Source organism: Anser anser, assembly GCF_964211835.1.
Source record: "Anser anser genome assembly, chromosome: 5".
Lineage (NCBI taxonomy): Eukaryota > Metazoa > Chordata > Aves > Anseriformes > Anatidae > Anser > Anser anser.
Window position 1 is genome coordinate 67,054,867 of NC_139725.1, and position 15,736 is coordinate 67,070,602.

General features: G+C 43.8%; 1 long non-coding RNA gene across 1 annotated transcript; it reads right to left on the bottom strand.

The window, feature by feature from the left end:
• Positions 1 to 1,181: 1,181 nt before the first annotated feature.
• Positions 1,182 to 9,939, bottom strand: LOC310900335. The gene is made up of 2 exons (XR_014585027.1): positions 3,271 to 9,939; positions 1,182 to 2,435 (listed from the first exon to the last, which is right to left on the bottom strand). It is a non-coding gene; the product is annotated as an uncharacterized lncRNA (long non-coding RNA).
• Between the last annotated feature and the right edge of the window lie 5,797 nt (positions 9,940 to 15,736).

Sequence of the window (15,736 nt, forward strand, 5' to 3'; positions counted from 1 at the left end):
GCTCAAACAAAACCAATACTTAAATGTTTGTGGTAAATATAAAATAACATTCAGTGTGAGCTCAAGCCAAAAGTCTATGCTGTCTTTTTCTAAGCACAGGTTTCCGTACTCATGCTTGCTGCATCTCATGTAGACCACAGCATCATTGTGATAGACAGTAACTAACCTCCGAAAGGATGAAGGGACAGTGCTCTCCTGGGATAGGGCTCCCTTTGGTCACCTTTGCCTGTCTACAGCCAATGGCTTCATGAGGCACGGGGCTGAGATGGTGCAGCTGGGGTCCTGTGGGAGCCCAGGAACAGCATTGGGAGAGTGGGATGGGAGAGGCTGGGCAAAGCAGGTGGGGTGTGAGGGGTGGGGAGCTGGACAAGTTCACCCATAGGCATCCAGGTCCAGCACTGCTGCAGGACCAAAACACAGGGCTCCCGTGGGGCCTCTGTGCCAGAGCACCCCCTTCATTCCCTCCCCTCCCCCCCCCCCCACATCCCTAGACCTTTGGGTGGGGGTGGACTGGATGATAACAGAAAGGGCAGGGGCTCTCCAAGCCCTGCAGGTTCAGACATGGGCTAAGTGCTTGTAATGGCCAAAGACTACAACAATGTCCCTGTGCTCTGCAAGGCCAGCTTTGGCTGACAAGATTGCTTATAACCTTGTCCATGAAGCTTGCAAGGAAATAATTTAGTGTCAGGAGAGAACTATGTGTAACTGAGCCTGCCTGGAAGGCCACACTGCCATGTCTTCAGAGTGTTATAAATGACTGAGTCCCAAATAGGATTACAATCAAAGTTTACAATTTATTAAATGAATAGAGGCAAGCAAACAGCGCTGGGTGCGCCGGGAGTCTCTGCTCCACCAGGACGCACACCTGTTATGTAAGGCGGCTGGTTTTTATGCTCCTAGGCTAATACATATTCATTACTACTTCTAGAAGAGGCAGGGTTATTATAATTGGTTTCCCGAATCCGAAGTCCTCCCAGGTGCACCTGCTTATCAGTCTCTGTTGGTTTCTCGGGGGCCGCTCGGACAGGGAGGCTCGTATTCTTCTTCCTTATCTAGTGGTCTCTTGGCCGGCTGTGAGAAGTTACTGCACGTCTGTGCAAAGTCAGCAGTTTTTCTCTGAAGAAATCCCTTTGTTCTCTTCTCGCCTAAACCCAGGCCTCAATGTTAACCCTTCACACCCCTTAGTGGCACGAATTGCTGGACTATTCCTTACAATTCCTCCCTTTTTTTTTTTCAATATCATCAATTCGTGTCTCTTCTTCAACTTTTGTTAGTAGCAGTTGGATTTCATCAGTCAGTTCTCGGGGTGTCCATTTCTTAAGCATCATTATCGACACATCACCTTTTCTCTCCCAAAGTCATCACAAATTGGGTGCTATTTATTATCTGCCGTATCAACAACGTAAAGCAAGGTATCATAAAAGGTATAAACAATAATGTCATTACACCACATAAAAATAAAAATAGCATTCTTTTAACCCATGGTCCACCAGGCAACCATGGAAAGAAATCCCAATCCATACCCTTCCAAGTTTGTACTGGGACGTGGGCTAGCTTTTTAATTTCTTTTGTTATCTGCTTAACCACTTTTCCATTATCATCAATTTGTAAACAACAATTAGAATCGTTCAGTTTTCCACACACTCCCCCTTCTTCTGCTAGTAAATAGTCTAAGACCATTCTACGTTGAAAGATAGCATTCCTCATCTGAGTGGATTGATCAGCCAGAAGATCCAAGGTCGTCGCTGTTTGATTGGTTACAACTTCGAGGATAGCTTGCGACCTAATTGTTCGGTTCAAATTATAAATAGGTTCTCGGGCTCCTGACACCAACTCATTCGGGTTCCAGGTAGCTGGCCCATAATGCTGTATGATTCTTTCAGGAGGCCATTCATCCTTTCCCCATTTTTGGGCACTATCCCCGGATAAGAAAGTATCAATAGATCGTTTTACTCTGTTCAGGTCATCATATAATCTTATTCCTAAATGATTTCCTTGTGTTTGTGACAATAAAAAGAACAAGGGTCTTATGTACCCCACATAGCATATTCCCGACCAGTTTCCGGGTAGCCTCTTGTAAGCATGTTTGCCACACACCCAATAATGTCTCTTTAGGGCCCACGTCCCGTTTGGAAAATGACCATCCCATCCATCTTTACCCTTTGGGGCGTGATAATACAGAGTGTCCTTGTTACCGAGTGGTCCTGTTACAATGTCTGCCCCGTTTGTACTCATATATGCACGCTTCCAAGCTCCCACGTTGGGTTTCCACTTACAGTCACAATTCAGTTCTCTTTGGCGACCTGTCATATTATAAGCCTTTTTCGCCGTCCAATCTTGAGAGTGTGGGAAGCGCCTTCAATCATGGGGTTGGGCCCGCTTTCAAAGCTTGTGTTACCATTCAGCCCTTCAGGGTGATCCAGCTCCTGGAAAAACTAATCACAATTTTATTATGGGTTTAAAAGGTTCTCATGTTATTTTTCTCAGGACAAACTGATCTTGGTGTGGGAGAAGTCCGGTCGAGGCACTCTCACTCGGCGGTCAATACCCATAGGGGTTGCCTCCCTCGGTAGACCATACACGCCGCAGTGGAGGGTCCTACCCCGGTCTTGCCTTCTCCCTTTCCTCCCTTCAGCCTTGTCCTCTTTATCCAGTGCCCTTAATTCATGCAGAACCTCATTGCTGGGATATCAGTTCCTCTTTAGTCTCAGTTTCAGTTCCCCAGGAGTGGACTCAACCCTCCAGGCTTCGGTAGTTATTGGTCCTTTTATTCTGGATGCGTGGGTCCAACCCCTTTCTGCTGTTCTCACAGCTGTTTCAGTAGTAAGTAAAACAAGGTACAGTCCCTCCCATCGGGGGTTCAATGATTCTTCTCTCCAGGTTTTTATTAAGACCTTGTCTCCTGGTTGTATTTTATGAATAGCAAATCCTAAAGGTGGTGTCTGAGTCATCATCCCAATTTCTCTTATCTCCTGTAATCTCCTTCCAATGGTAATTATGTATTTCTGGATACTATGATCCTCAACTACATTGTTCCCTAGGGGCATCCCTTGAGAATAAGGCATACCATATAACATTTCATATGATGATAACCAGTCTCACTGTGTGGTTTAGTTCTTATGTTTAAAAGTGCCAATGGTAAGCATTTCGTCCAGGGCAGCTGTGTCTCGATCATTAACTTAGCCAATTGTTGTTTTATTGTTTGATTCATCCTTTCTACTTTCCCTGAGCTTTGTGGGTGCCACGGAGTGTGGTATTCCCACTGAATACCTTTCAAGGGGTACATCCTTCAAATCTTTGTGGCTGGCGTATGTTCGATTATTTCCACACAATTGTGTTCCAACGGTCCTTCTTCTGGAACGGTTCCTAGAAATACTGCTGGATATAACAGGTTAGTCGTTTTCAAGGTTATGTCATCTTGTTCAGTTAGGATTGCCTGATATTTCATCATCCAGCTGGGTGATAACCAGTGCCCCCCCCCCTTTGTTCCAAAACGGTTGTTACCATATGTGGTCCAAAAACTTCAATATGTTTTCCCATTTGAAGGCAAATAATTTTCTACTATCTTTATCAAGAGGTATGCAAAAGAAGGCATCCTTTAAATCTATCACGGTAAACCATTTATATTTCCCTTTCACAGATGTTAACAATGTGTAAGGATTAGCTACTACCGGGTGAATATCCTTTGTTATTTCATTTATTGCTCTAAGATCTTGTACAAATCTATACTCGCCATTCGGCTTCTTTACTGGAAAAATTGGAGTATTGTATTCCGATTTACATTCTTCCAGAATCTGATATTTGAGAAATTTGTCAATAATTTTCACCATTCCTGTGCCTAGCTTCTATCTTAAGTGGATATTGTTTGATTCAAACAGGTTTGGCTCCTTCCTTTAATTCCACCTTTACCAGTTGTGCCAGTTTCGACTTCCCTGGTACATCTGTTTCCCGTACTGTTGCTATAACTGCATTTTCTACTTCTCTTGGAATATTAACAAAGGGTTTATCTTTGATCATTAGGATTTGGCCTACTTTGGACTCAGGTACCTTCATTATTAATTCTCCATCCTCAAAGGTTATTGTTGCATCTAATTTGGCTAATAGGTCCCGTCCCAAGAGTGGCATCGGGCATTCTGGTACATACTAAAATTCATGGGTTAGTTCCTTACCCCCAAAACGCAAATCAAGGGGTTGTAAGAATGACCATTCCTCCTCTTTCCCTGTGGCTCCAATTATTGTAGTTGTCTTAGTTCCTAATCGTCCTTTTAAACTATTTAACACTGAATATGTTGCTCCTATTACATTTACAGCCTAATTAACACAGAGAAAGAAGCTCCCATAACCAACAAAAAATTCAAGCCTCTGTCTTCGTTTCCTAGCTTTATTTCAACTAGTGGACCTGCTAGGGTAGATGCCCCAGGTCCCCATCATTCCTGACTGTTGTAAGTTTGTCCTGCAGCCTAAGACAATTTCTTTCTGATATCAGGGGCTGATTGCCCTGGAAAGAGGCTAGCCAGTTGCCTCTCTCTCTCTTTTTTTTTTTTTTTTAAGCCAGGTCCATTTTTTTTTTTCATTGCATTTCAAAGTTGGTCCAGAAATTCAAAAATTCCATAAATTCCATAGGGGTTTCTTTTGGACCTTGTTGGAACAGATTCTCAACTCCCAATAGCCAATTTAACCAGATTTTAGTATTTACATAATTCCGGGGTGATTAGGGTCTCAGTGAGGGGGTCGGTCAGGGGAATGCAATCGTTGAAAGTTCCCTGAGCGGTCCCATTGGCAATCTGAGCTCACACAGGAACTCAGGTTGTTTCAAGAGTTAGCTGCTTTTCTGTTTCCACGACAACTCTCTCGGACCCATCACGGTCCCCCTGCCCCAGAGGGTTCACACCCGCGATTTAGAGATCTCAGCCTCGGGTTGAGACGGAACTATTAACATTCCTACATCCTCCTTCCCTGCTCATTCAACTTCAAACAGCTCTGTTAAATACTACATGCCACACAACCTTTAACACCTTCAACAATCCTTTTAACACTTCCTTTATCTTTCTCCAGCCCGTACTTTTCTAATGCCAACACCAAAGGCTCAGTCAGGGGCCAACTTAATTCCAAACCTTTTCCCTCCAACATGCTGAAACAACATATCACTATACAACATTTCATCCTATTTTCCTTCTCTCCTCAAAAACATTAATTGCAAGACACTGTTATAGTCGATTGATCCATAAAGTGGCCATTTAGTTTATATAGTGGCCACCATTGATTGCAATACTTAGTGGAAGTCCTCTTGCTTTCTGTGCCCCCATTTCTAACAATATCCTTCCAATGTGCCAATATGCACCCAAGGAGGCTTTTTTTTTTTTTTTAGGACGCCTTTTTTTTTGGATTTTCCCCTTTTCCTTGATTTCCCATTCCCTTTTATTTATTTATATTAGTTACTGTCCCTTGTTTCAATTTCCACGCAAACCTTTTTATTGCAGGTTTTTACTATCTTTTCCTAATCTTCTTCCCAAATGTCCCAATTCTCTGGGATTAAACTCTTCTTTCCACATACAAACTTTACTATTTCAGATTATTAATGAGCCCCATTCCAATCATAAATCCGCAGGACTTCGGAAAAACACCTGAAGCACTCAGCCTTCTGTCTTCTAGACAAACAATAACACCTTTTCCACAAAATTTACATTTCAATAAGACCGAATTTCAAGTCAAATGCTAATTTTTCTCATGCACTTTGTTAGTAAGCCTACACAAAACAAGGAATCACTCCTGTGTATCCGTCAAGATGGGGGTTTAAAAAGGTATCGAGGCCTAAATAAATTCGCTCTCCCCCTTCTTACCGAATTCCCAGGGCTCAGGCCCGAACCACCAAAGAAGTTACTCTCCGTTCTACCACTTTGATAATCAGTCAGCCCCCCTCCCCCGATACTTGGGAAACTGACCGAACACCACCGCGAATATACCCAAACTTCTAAACTGTTACTTAGATAATGCTCCCACCTTCCTCCTTGACACAGTCAAAACATTTAAGAACAAAACAGGATTACAAGATGCACCACCGGGGGTGGATTGTTAGGATATAGAGGTGGTAGGTTATCCAATGACTCCCATTCATCATCTTTTTCTTTTTCCTTTTTTTTTTATTTTTTATTTTTTTGTTCTCTTCTTCGTCAAACTTCTCGTCTGCTTTTAGTGTAAATATTGAGGCTGGAAAAGGACGTGAGATCCTGATCCATAATCCTGCATAATCACTTTCCTCCTGGCTAAAAGGTTCCTTTGAATTAACATGTATATTTAAGGCCTGGCAAACCCAGTCTTCAAAGGATCCGAAAACGGGCCAAAAGACATGTGGTCTTAAAGGCTCCTTTGGCCATTCTGTCATACAATACTGAACCATTTTTAATTTACTTTTTCCCTTTTCTGGGGCCCCTATCGTTCCAATTTCTAATCATTATCCCTAATGGACTTTCTGATGGTATGTCTGGTAATTTGCTCCCTTTTCTCTGGTCCCGGGTCTTCAATTTTGTCTGACCCATCTAGGAATTTTACTGTGGCAATTCCTACAGCCCTTGGTTGCCTTAGTGAGAGTGTCTTGCAGGGGGTTTAGGACCTATCACCCACCCACGAATCCTATAGGAATCGCTTCGGTCCTTCACCGGCCAAGTCCCTCGCGGGAGATTGGAACCGCGGTTAGAAGACCTCCACAATCGCTTCGGAACTACGTTCCGTCTCAGTCACACTCTCACACACACAGGCAACCGAATCCCACCCAACCGAACGGTATACGCCTTAAATACTTACGACTCCGTCGTCTTCGTTCGGATCTTCGCGCGCAGAATTACGGGCAAAATATAGTGCTGCAGCCGGCAAAGGGAGCTCATAAAAAAATCTAAATCTTTGCTTGCCCTTATTCAGGTTCAAGATGGCATTAGCCCCGACCTGACTCGAACAGGAGCCACCAAATGGTGCAGGCGCCCCTCCTAGATCAAGTCAGAATTCAGGAACCAAGACCATCCCGGACGAGCCCCCAATTGTTATAAATGACTGAGTCCCAAATAGGATTACAATCAAAGTTTACAATTTATTAAATGAATAGAGGCAAGCAAACAGCGCTGGGTGCGCCGGGAGTCTCTGCTCCACCAGGACGCACACCTGTTATGTAAGGCGGCTGGTTTTTATGCTCCTAGGCTAATACATATTCATTACTACTTCTAGAAGAGGCAGGGTTATTATAATTGGTTTCCCGAATCCGAAGTCCTCCCAGGTGCACCTGCTTATCAGTCTCTGTTGGTTTCTCGGGGGCCGCTCGGACAGGGAGGCTCGTATTCTTCTTCCTTATCTAGTGGTCTCTTGGCCGGCTGTGAGAAGTTACTGCACGTCTGTGCAAAGTCAGCAGTTTTTCTCTGAAGAAATCCCTTTGTTCTCTTCTCGCCTAAACCCAGGCCTCAATGTTAACCCTTCACACCCCTTAGTGGCACGAATTGCTGGACTATTCCTTACAAGAGTTAGTCAGGATCCAAATGAGGCCACAGCCAGTTATTGACTGTACAGTGGGGTCCTTGGAGGTGCAGGATGGCTGAGCCTCTGGAGAGAAAAGCCAAAATTCAGAATATGAGGTATCACTGTCTGTGGCCCCTATGGCCATTTATTTTCGGTCTAGATATGAATAATGCAGTGAAGGCTCTTTTGCTGACCAGAACAATACCTCTACCTCCCCAGACTGAAATCTGTTAATTGTGCTCCACATACTTGGGCAAGAGGGAGAGTACATGAGATCACGAGCTATTTCTACTTGCCCAGAATGTGAAGACTCAAAAACATCTCACATGAAGTGAGCTGAAGCTAGACTGAAAAAAATGCAAATGGAGATGATGATTTAAAACCTTTTAGCAACTGACTGCCATTTAATGAAAATGCTTTTCACCCATTTGTCTCATTTAAGCAGCAGTGCAACCAGCCAAACATTGGTCACTGGCCTCATTGCCCTTTACATGAGTCTATGGTTCCCTGTCAATATTCGCACACTAACTTTTCCTATTCATTTAGTTTGACATATTTTTGAAAAAGCCTTTTTTAGGAATTTGTGAGGAGTTCTTCAAAGAGCAACACTCCAGAACTACTAGATTAGAAACCTGTGTGTCTAGTAATCGTCATTGCACACCATCACCCCACAGCTGTTTACAGAAAAAACTTCTATCACTTACAGACACCTACTCCACATCTGGGACATTATTCACAATATTGTGTATTCACAACATCCCATTCTTGGGTCCCTTACAGCTGAGAGGTGGAGTGCTGCCAACCCTTCAGAAGTCCTCAGTACCCTGGGTGTCTTCCAGTAGCTGTCTTCCCTGACTACTGCTCTGCTCTTGAACCATGGATTTACCACACTGCAGAGAGTTGAGTTTGCAACAGAGTATTTGGAGACTTATTCCCAAATAGTTAAAAATTAAGTACTATTATTCAAAAGGATAGATTTAGAAAAACAGAACAAAATCACAAACAGATAAAAACACCACACAGCATGACTGCCAGATTGGACAGCAAAGAACCTCCTTAGCATCTCCAGCACATCAGTTCACTTGCAGCTCTGCAAACTATGCCGGGCCTGGCACAGCCCAAAGAGCTCTAAACCAGCACCTCTCCTGGTCTTCTCTCACGGCTGACTGCAGGGAAGGGTGTCTGGATGTCCTCTCTTCATGCCTGAAGCCAGACTGACAGGTGCTGTGGGGACGGCAGGCATGTGAAGCTGCACTCAGTGGTTTTCCAGGAAAAAAATACAGCTCCTTCTTCCTGTCCTCCACACAGCAGGACTACCAACTGTTTGGCAATGTCAAGAAAGCACTGTCCTACAGTTGCACAGGGAATGTGTAAGTCACCGTAGGTTTGGTGACTTGCACATTGTCCTCTCACTATTTTGCATTTGACAAGGGTCCAGCTCAACCTGAAATGTACTTACTCAGTAACAGGTAACCCAGGGAGGTACAGTCTGAGAAGGGTCACCAACATCCACAGATGCTTATCCACTAAAGACTGCGTGCCACATGTGAGTGTGAGTGCCTGGAGAGATCCTAACCTGTATTGGGCTAATTAATGCATACACCACACTTTTCAGAATGCTGACCACTTAATCAGACATCATCATAAAACATTTTGAAACTAATTCTCTTCTATTCTGACTTGCCATATCTTCCCTTTTTAAAAATAAATGTCTTGAACAGAAGAATAAAATATAAACTATATAATAAAGATTGCTTAGAGATGTATTTCAGAGGTTCAGTGAGAGCTGAACCTCCCACAGAGTTGTCCTCTCTCTTTTGTTTTCCTAACCCCTTTGCCTTTAACAGAAAAGAGACTCTTTACATTGCAAAGCTGCAGAAAGCAATTTACTTAATTGCAGACCAACACATTGAGTGGCAACTGAGTTTGAGTTTGATAGCATTGATAAGAAGCTGAGAACAAACTTTGGTGAAGTTAAGATAAAGAAATATACACAGAATAAAATGTCCTTGTTTTCAGTGGTTATTGTAATACTTCTGCATGGAGTTACATAGGAAGGCAGCAATAAGGACATTGTTATAAAATGAGAAAAGAAACTGGTATATCTAGATGATGATACAGCAGAAAGTGGATTTAGGGCAAATGAATAAGCCAAGAGAGACCTAGATGGATTTTCAGAAGGGTTATAGTCAAATGAAATGTTAGTAACAGTTTAAAGACAGCTGATTTTCAGGGTTTGTGTGGCTTTCAGAGATGAGAACTGCCACTGCATGCACAGACTGGCAAAATAGGAAAAAAATTAGGAAAACAAAAACAAACAAAGAAAAAAACTTTGAAGGTTTCTACTTAATAGTTTTATAATTTGTTTTTACCTTCTTTTCAGAATGCTGTATTTGATAAGAGCATGTATATTTCAAACATTTTGTGACACCTCCACTTACTCCCACTGCTGCCAGCTCTGTAGTTTACAAAAGGAAAATAAGTTTCCAAATTCAGACATCTCTAACCAGACACCAATAAAAAATCCATAGTAAGGAACTGTGGAGTAATTGCCTAAGGTGACTAGGCAAATTAAACTAATATTCAGCTTTTAAAGAAAACATACAGCATTGAAGAAGCTTTCAGGGTGGAGGGCAGCTGTTCTACCTAAGCGTTCCCTAGGCTTCCAACCTTAGATGCTATCACACAAGGGAATCCAGGTGTGCTGACTCTAAGGAACAAGACGGAGCATAGAGAGGAGTGGAGACACTGCAGCTTGGCTTTGCGACCAGACGGGGACCTGACTGTTCTTGTGCACGCTGAGACCGATAAGCTGCACATTTGCTACCCGGAGCCAACGACCTGTCATGTTTTTAACAAAATGCCGTAGTCTAGGGAACTTTTGCTCATTCTAGTATCATTATAATACCAAAACACACCTCCATCCCAAAAGCTCCCCGCCTCCAAGGTGCGACCACCCCTCACTGAGTACGCGCTCTGAATTTCTTGAAGCCTACACCTTTAAAAGAAATCAAGAAAACTTTTCACCAATCATAACTAAGGTATGCCTGACTAGAGTCGCTCAAGCTCCACCTAAAAGACAGAAAATAATGTAAATTGGCTTAAGAGAAAGGGGATGTGAGGGAAGATACCATTTGAACTTCTGGGATCAGTCAATGGACGGAGCCTCTCTTCCTCCCCACCCCCCCCCCACACACGGGATGCCTTTGGGTAACGTTTGAACACTTGGCTATACCAAGTGCCTCCCCAGGAAACTTAGAAATCTCTCTAGAGTCTTTGTGCCTTTTAACACGTTAATAGCCAGGATGAGTACCTGTGTATTTCATGCATGCTCGCTTGCTTTTGCGGACAGTGAATTTATTGCTGGCAATCCAAAGAACCTGTGTCCCTGTTGCTGTAATAAACTGTCCTTGATTGCATTGTTCCTAGCCATGACAGTTCTCATTGAACGCGACTAGCGTGAGGGCATGTTAGGTTATTTGTGAATCCATGACCGTGATATTTCTGTACCCTGAACCTGACCAGACCCATAACAATTAGTTACACCCCTTAACGCGACAGGGACATGCCGGTAATATTAGGTACTGAAATGGCTTTTATGTTTTTGTCAAAATGTTCACTGTATCTACTACAATTGGACTTCTGTTTTTATTTTAAGACTACAGCACTAAAAGAACTTGGTACATGCATGTGTGTGTGAGCACATGTGTGTGTACAAGGAACTATAAGGGACAGAATTAAACCAATGGAGAATTCCTCTCTCCCAGGCCTGCAGATCCACAGACAAACCCTTCCAGAAGACAATCATGTTGACAATCCTGAAATCCCACCATACTGATATCCTACCAATAATTTCTCCAGAACACTATTTGACTAGAGTCATAACAGATAGACCTTATATTATTCATTAAGTAAAATGTCTCCCACAAGAACATGTCAAAGAACTGAGGCTTCCCTTCACCCCTGAACATTTCTCCAAGCCCTGAAAGAGGTTAAACCTGCCTGGAAAAGTTTCTTGGTGCAACTGAGATGGAGGCATGAAGAATGGGGTGTGGGGAGGAGGTGCTGCCATCACCCAGTTGCACCCAGCTCTGGGCCGGCCGCAGGCTGGCTCTGTCAGTGGGGCAGGGCTCTCACTCAGAGTTTGCTCTCAGTTATCTCCAGAGGTTGGCTTTCCAGGAACAAAATTCTGCTTCAAGAAGGTTGCTGTAATAAAACAATTACTGAATAATTTAATATCCTTGTCTTTGTTATGGTCCAATAGCAGAGCCCCCTCTGGAAAAAAAAGAAGTCGAGAAACTTCAAACAGCTCTCAGCTCGGGTCAGATATTCCAGTGCTCCCACAGGAGCCACAATGCTGTTGTGATCCTTTGCTAATTTGCAGACAGGAGTTTTGTTTGAACGAGTACTCTAATCTGCTTTTGGACAATCTCATTCTTCTTCTTAATTCATTTTCTTATGCAATGTTAATAGGATTTAAGATCTAATCAACTTTCATCTACTTGAACTTTTCTACGACAAGACCCCTGTCCTTCCATCCTTGCATGTAGCAGCGGCTTTCCATAGAATGTGCTATCAGTGGCCTTCCAGAAATGCATGCACTTCACTGGGACATGTAAAAACTTCTGTTTCACCTGGACTGTCAGTGAAAAGAGGTATATTTAGGGCATACAGAATTCATGACTGAACTTGAGTCTTGCTGGGCAGCTAGCCTGAGGAGTAACCCAAACCGCTATCTTTCCTAGGAGAGGCAGAAGCACGACCTCCACCCTCTGCAGCTGCCCTGCTGGGTCCCAGCCTGGCCTCCAGGAGCCTGTGCCTCCAGCCCACCTGTGTTCAAGGACACTGGCAGTGCTTCCTGGGCTGAGCAGTCCGAGACACAAGTGCCCATCCCCATCAGCTGAGGAGGCTGGCCCCCAGCTGTCCTCATTCACATAGAGGCCCATGGCACCCTGCAGCACCTGCAGCCCTGGGCACACCATTACCCCTACACATTTCCACGCTAGGATAGATGGCAGCCCACGCTCTGCACAGCCCCTGTCCAGCCCTGCAGGCCTGGCCCCATGCCTGCTGGAGAATACCAGCAGGCAAGCAATGACCAGTGTGAAAAACAAGGAAAAATAGTGAGTGTGATTCTGCCCTTTATTAACCTTCTATCCTAATCTGGGCACATCTAAGTAGTGAAACTCTGAATTTGCTATCAGGTCTCCTATCTAAGTTCAGGAATTTTTCAGGGCAGTAATTTCCAGATCAATAAATATGCTTCATTGTCTTAAAAGAAATGAGCCTGAGTCCATCTCATAGTACAGTCCTATAAAGGTATTATTAAATTAGTTTTTGGGAATACACAGGAGAAAGGAGGCTTCTGATTATTTTTTTGGTTGGTTGGTTTGTTGGCTTTTTTTTCCTCCTGTTTCTCATTTTCCTGCCAACAGAACCAAAGTATCTGCAAATGCTTTCATAGAATCATAGAATGGTTTGCATTGGAAGGGACATTAAAGACTATCTGGTTCCAACTCCCCTGCCATGGGCAGGGACACCTTCCACTAGATCAGGTTGCCCAAAACCCCATCAACATGCCCTAGAACACTTCCAGTGATGGGACATCTACAGTTTCTCTGGGAAAACTGTTCCAGTTCCTCACCACCCTCATAATGAATAATTTCTTCCTATTTTTTTTCCTGCAATTTTGTCTTAAAAAATGAATGACGTTTTACTGAGAAGCCAATAAAGTGCCATAGGATATTATATGTGTCAGAACAGTCAGGGTGAACATCACAGAATCACAGAATTGTAGGGGTTGGAAGGGACCTCAAGAGATCATCGGGTCCAACCCCCCTGCCAAAGCAGGTTCCTTAGAGCAGCTTGCCCAGGTAGGCATCCAGACAGGCCTTGAATATCTCCAGAGAAGGAGACTCCACAACCTCCCTGTGTTGTGTTCCTGTCCCAGTGCTCCATCACCCTCACTGTGAAGAAGTTCTTTTGCATGTTGGTGCAGAACTTCCCGTGCTCCATCTTGTGGCCATTACCCCTTGTCCTGTCCCCACAAACCACTGAAAAGAGGTTGGCCAAATCCCTCTGTCTCCAACACCTCAGGTATTTATACACATTGATGAGATCCCTCTCAGTCTTCTTTTCTCCAGGCTGAACAGACCCAGGTTTCTCAGCCTTTCTTCATAGGGAAGATGCTCCAGGCCCCTTATGTGTATTATAATCAAGAAAACAAAACAAAACAAAAACAAAAACAAAGAGGCCTGATCTATTTTCATCTGTTTTCTTCCCATTCCTTCTCACTCAAAGAAATAGTCTATTCTGTCATTGATACAGTAATTTCTGAAGGAGATGTTCAGCCACCATCTGCCTAGAATTGTTTCAGCAACTTCTTTTCCTTTTACTTTCAGTTTATGTTATGCTCTCCAGGAGAAGTTATATTTTCACGTTTTCTCAGAAATCTAGTTCTCCTGTAACAGAAAATCTACCACTAAACCAACTATTTTTTTCAGCAAGCTGCTTTATTATCCATTCTCATCCATTTGTTCTCTTTATACAAATGGAAGCAACAAATGAAATGAAAACTGTAAAACTGACAAATACCGCTCTGAGAGTGCAGATTAAGAGCATCACAACTTATTTTTTACAATGACTGCTGAAGCAATAAATAGCAAATTTAAATCACCTAGAGCATAAAACGCTGTGTATCTTCTCTTTTCTAAGCTTAACCCATTGTCAGAGAAACAACGAAGCACCATGCCCATCCTCCTTCCACTGAAGAAAAACTGCAAGAATTTTCCTGCATTGAGCACTCAGACCACGCCACGGCCTGAGTGGGATTTGAACACAAATGTCTCTGCTTGGCTGTGCAGCTTCACAGATGAAGATCACTGCAACGTTATCTCTGTTTACAACAGCTTCACACAGCCCCCTAATGATTGCCCTTACTGTTCCATTGGATCCTTAAGGAAGGCACCCTGCACACAGTTAAAATGATCACATTCCATCTTCTTGCTTTTTGGATAGCCAGCTCAAGACTTATTTTCCCTGCAATATCTGTAATTTCTTTTCTTCTAATGGAATCATAGAATCATTCAGGTTGGAAAAGACCTCTAAAATCATCTAGTCCAACCTTTTACCTAGCACTAAGTAGTCCACCACTAAACCATGCAACTAAGTTCTACATCTTAGAAGATTCTTGAAGACCTCCAGGGGCGGTGACTCAAGCACTTCTCTGGGCAGCCTATTCCAATGCCGCACAACCCTTTCAGTAAAGAAATTTCTCCTAATATCCAACTTAAACCTCCCCTGGTACAACTCAAGGCTATTTCCCCTTGTCTTATCACTTGGTGCTTAGGAGGAGAGCCTGATCCCCACCTCGCTAAAACCTCCTTTAGGTAATTGTACAGTAAGGTCTGCCCTGAGCCTTCTTTCCTCCAAGCTACACAATCCCACCTCCCTCACCTGCTCCTCATAAGATTTGTTCTCTAGACCCTCCGCCAGCTTTGTTGCTCTTCTTTGGACACACTCCAGCACCTCGATGTCCTTCTTGTAGTGAGGGGTCAAAACTGAACACAAGATTCGAGGTGTGGCCTCACCAGAGCCAAGTACAGGGGGACAATCACTTCCCCAGCCCTGCTGGCCACGCTATTTCAGATACAAGACAGGATGCTGTTGGCCTTCTTGGCCACCTGAGCACACTGCTGGCTCATATTCAGCTGGCTGTTGATCAATACCCCCAGGTCCCTTTCCAACGGGAAGCTTTCCAGCCACTCTGCTCTCATCCTGTAGTACAGCATGGGGTTGTTGTGCTCGAAGTGCAGGACCCAGCACTTAGCCTTGTTGAACATCATACAGTTGGCCTCGGCCCATCGGTCCAGCCTATCCAGATCCCTCTGCAGAGCCTTCCTACCCTCAAGCAGATCAACACTCGTATCTAACTTGTTGTCATCTGCAAACTTACTGAGGGTGCACTCAATGCCCTCATCCAGATCATTGATAAAGATATTGAAGAGATCTTGGCTTGTATCAGGGACAGTGTAGCCAGCAGGTCCAGGGAGGTAATTGTCCCTTTGTACTCTGCTCTGGTGAGGTTGCACCTCAAGTTCTGTGTTTGGCTTTGGGCCCGTCACTACAAGAAGGACATTGAGGCCCTGGAGCATGTCCAGAGAAGGGCTACGAAGCTGATGAAAGGTCTGGGACACAGGTCCTGTGAGGAGCAGCTGAGGGAACTGGGGGTGTTCAG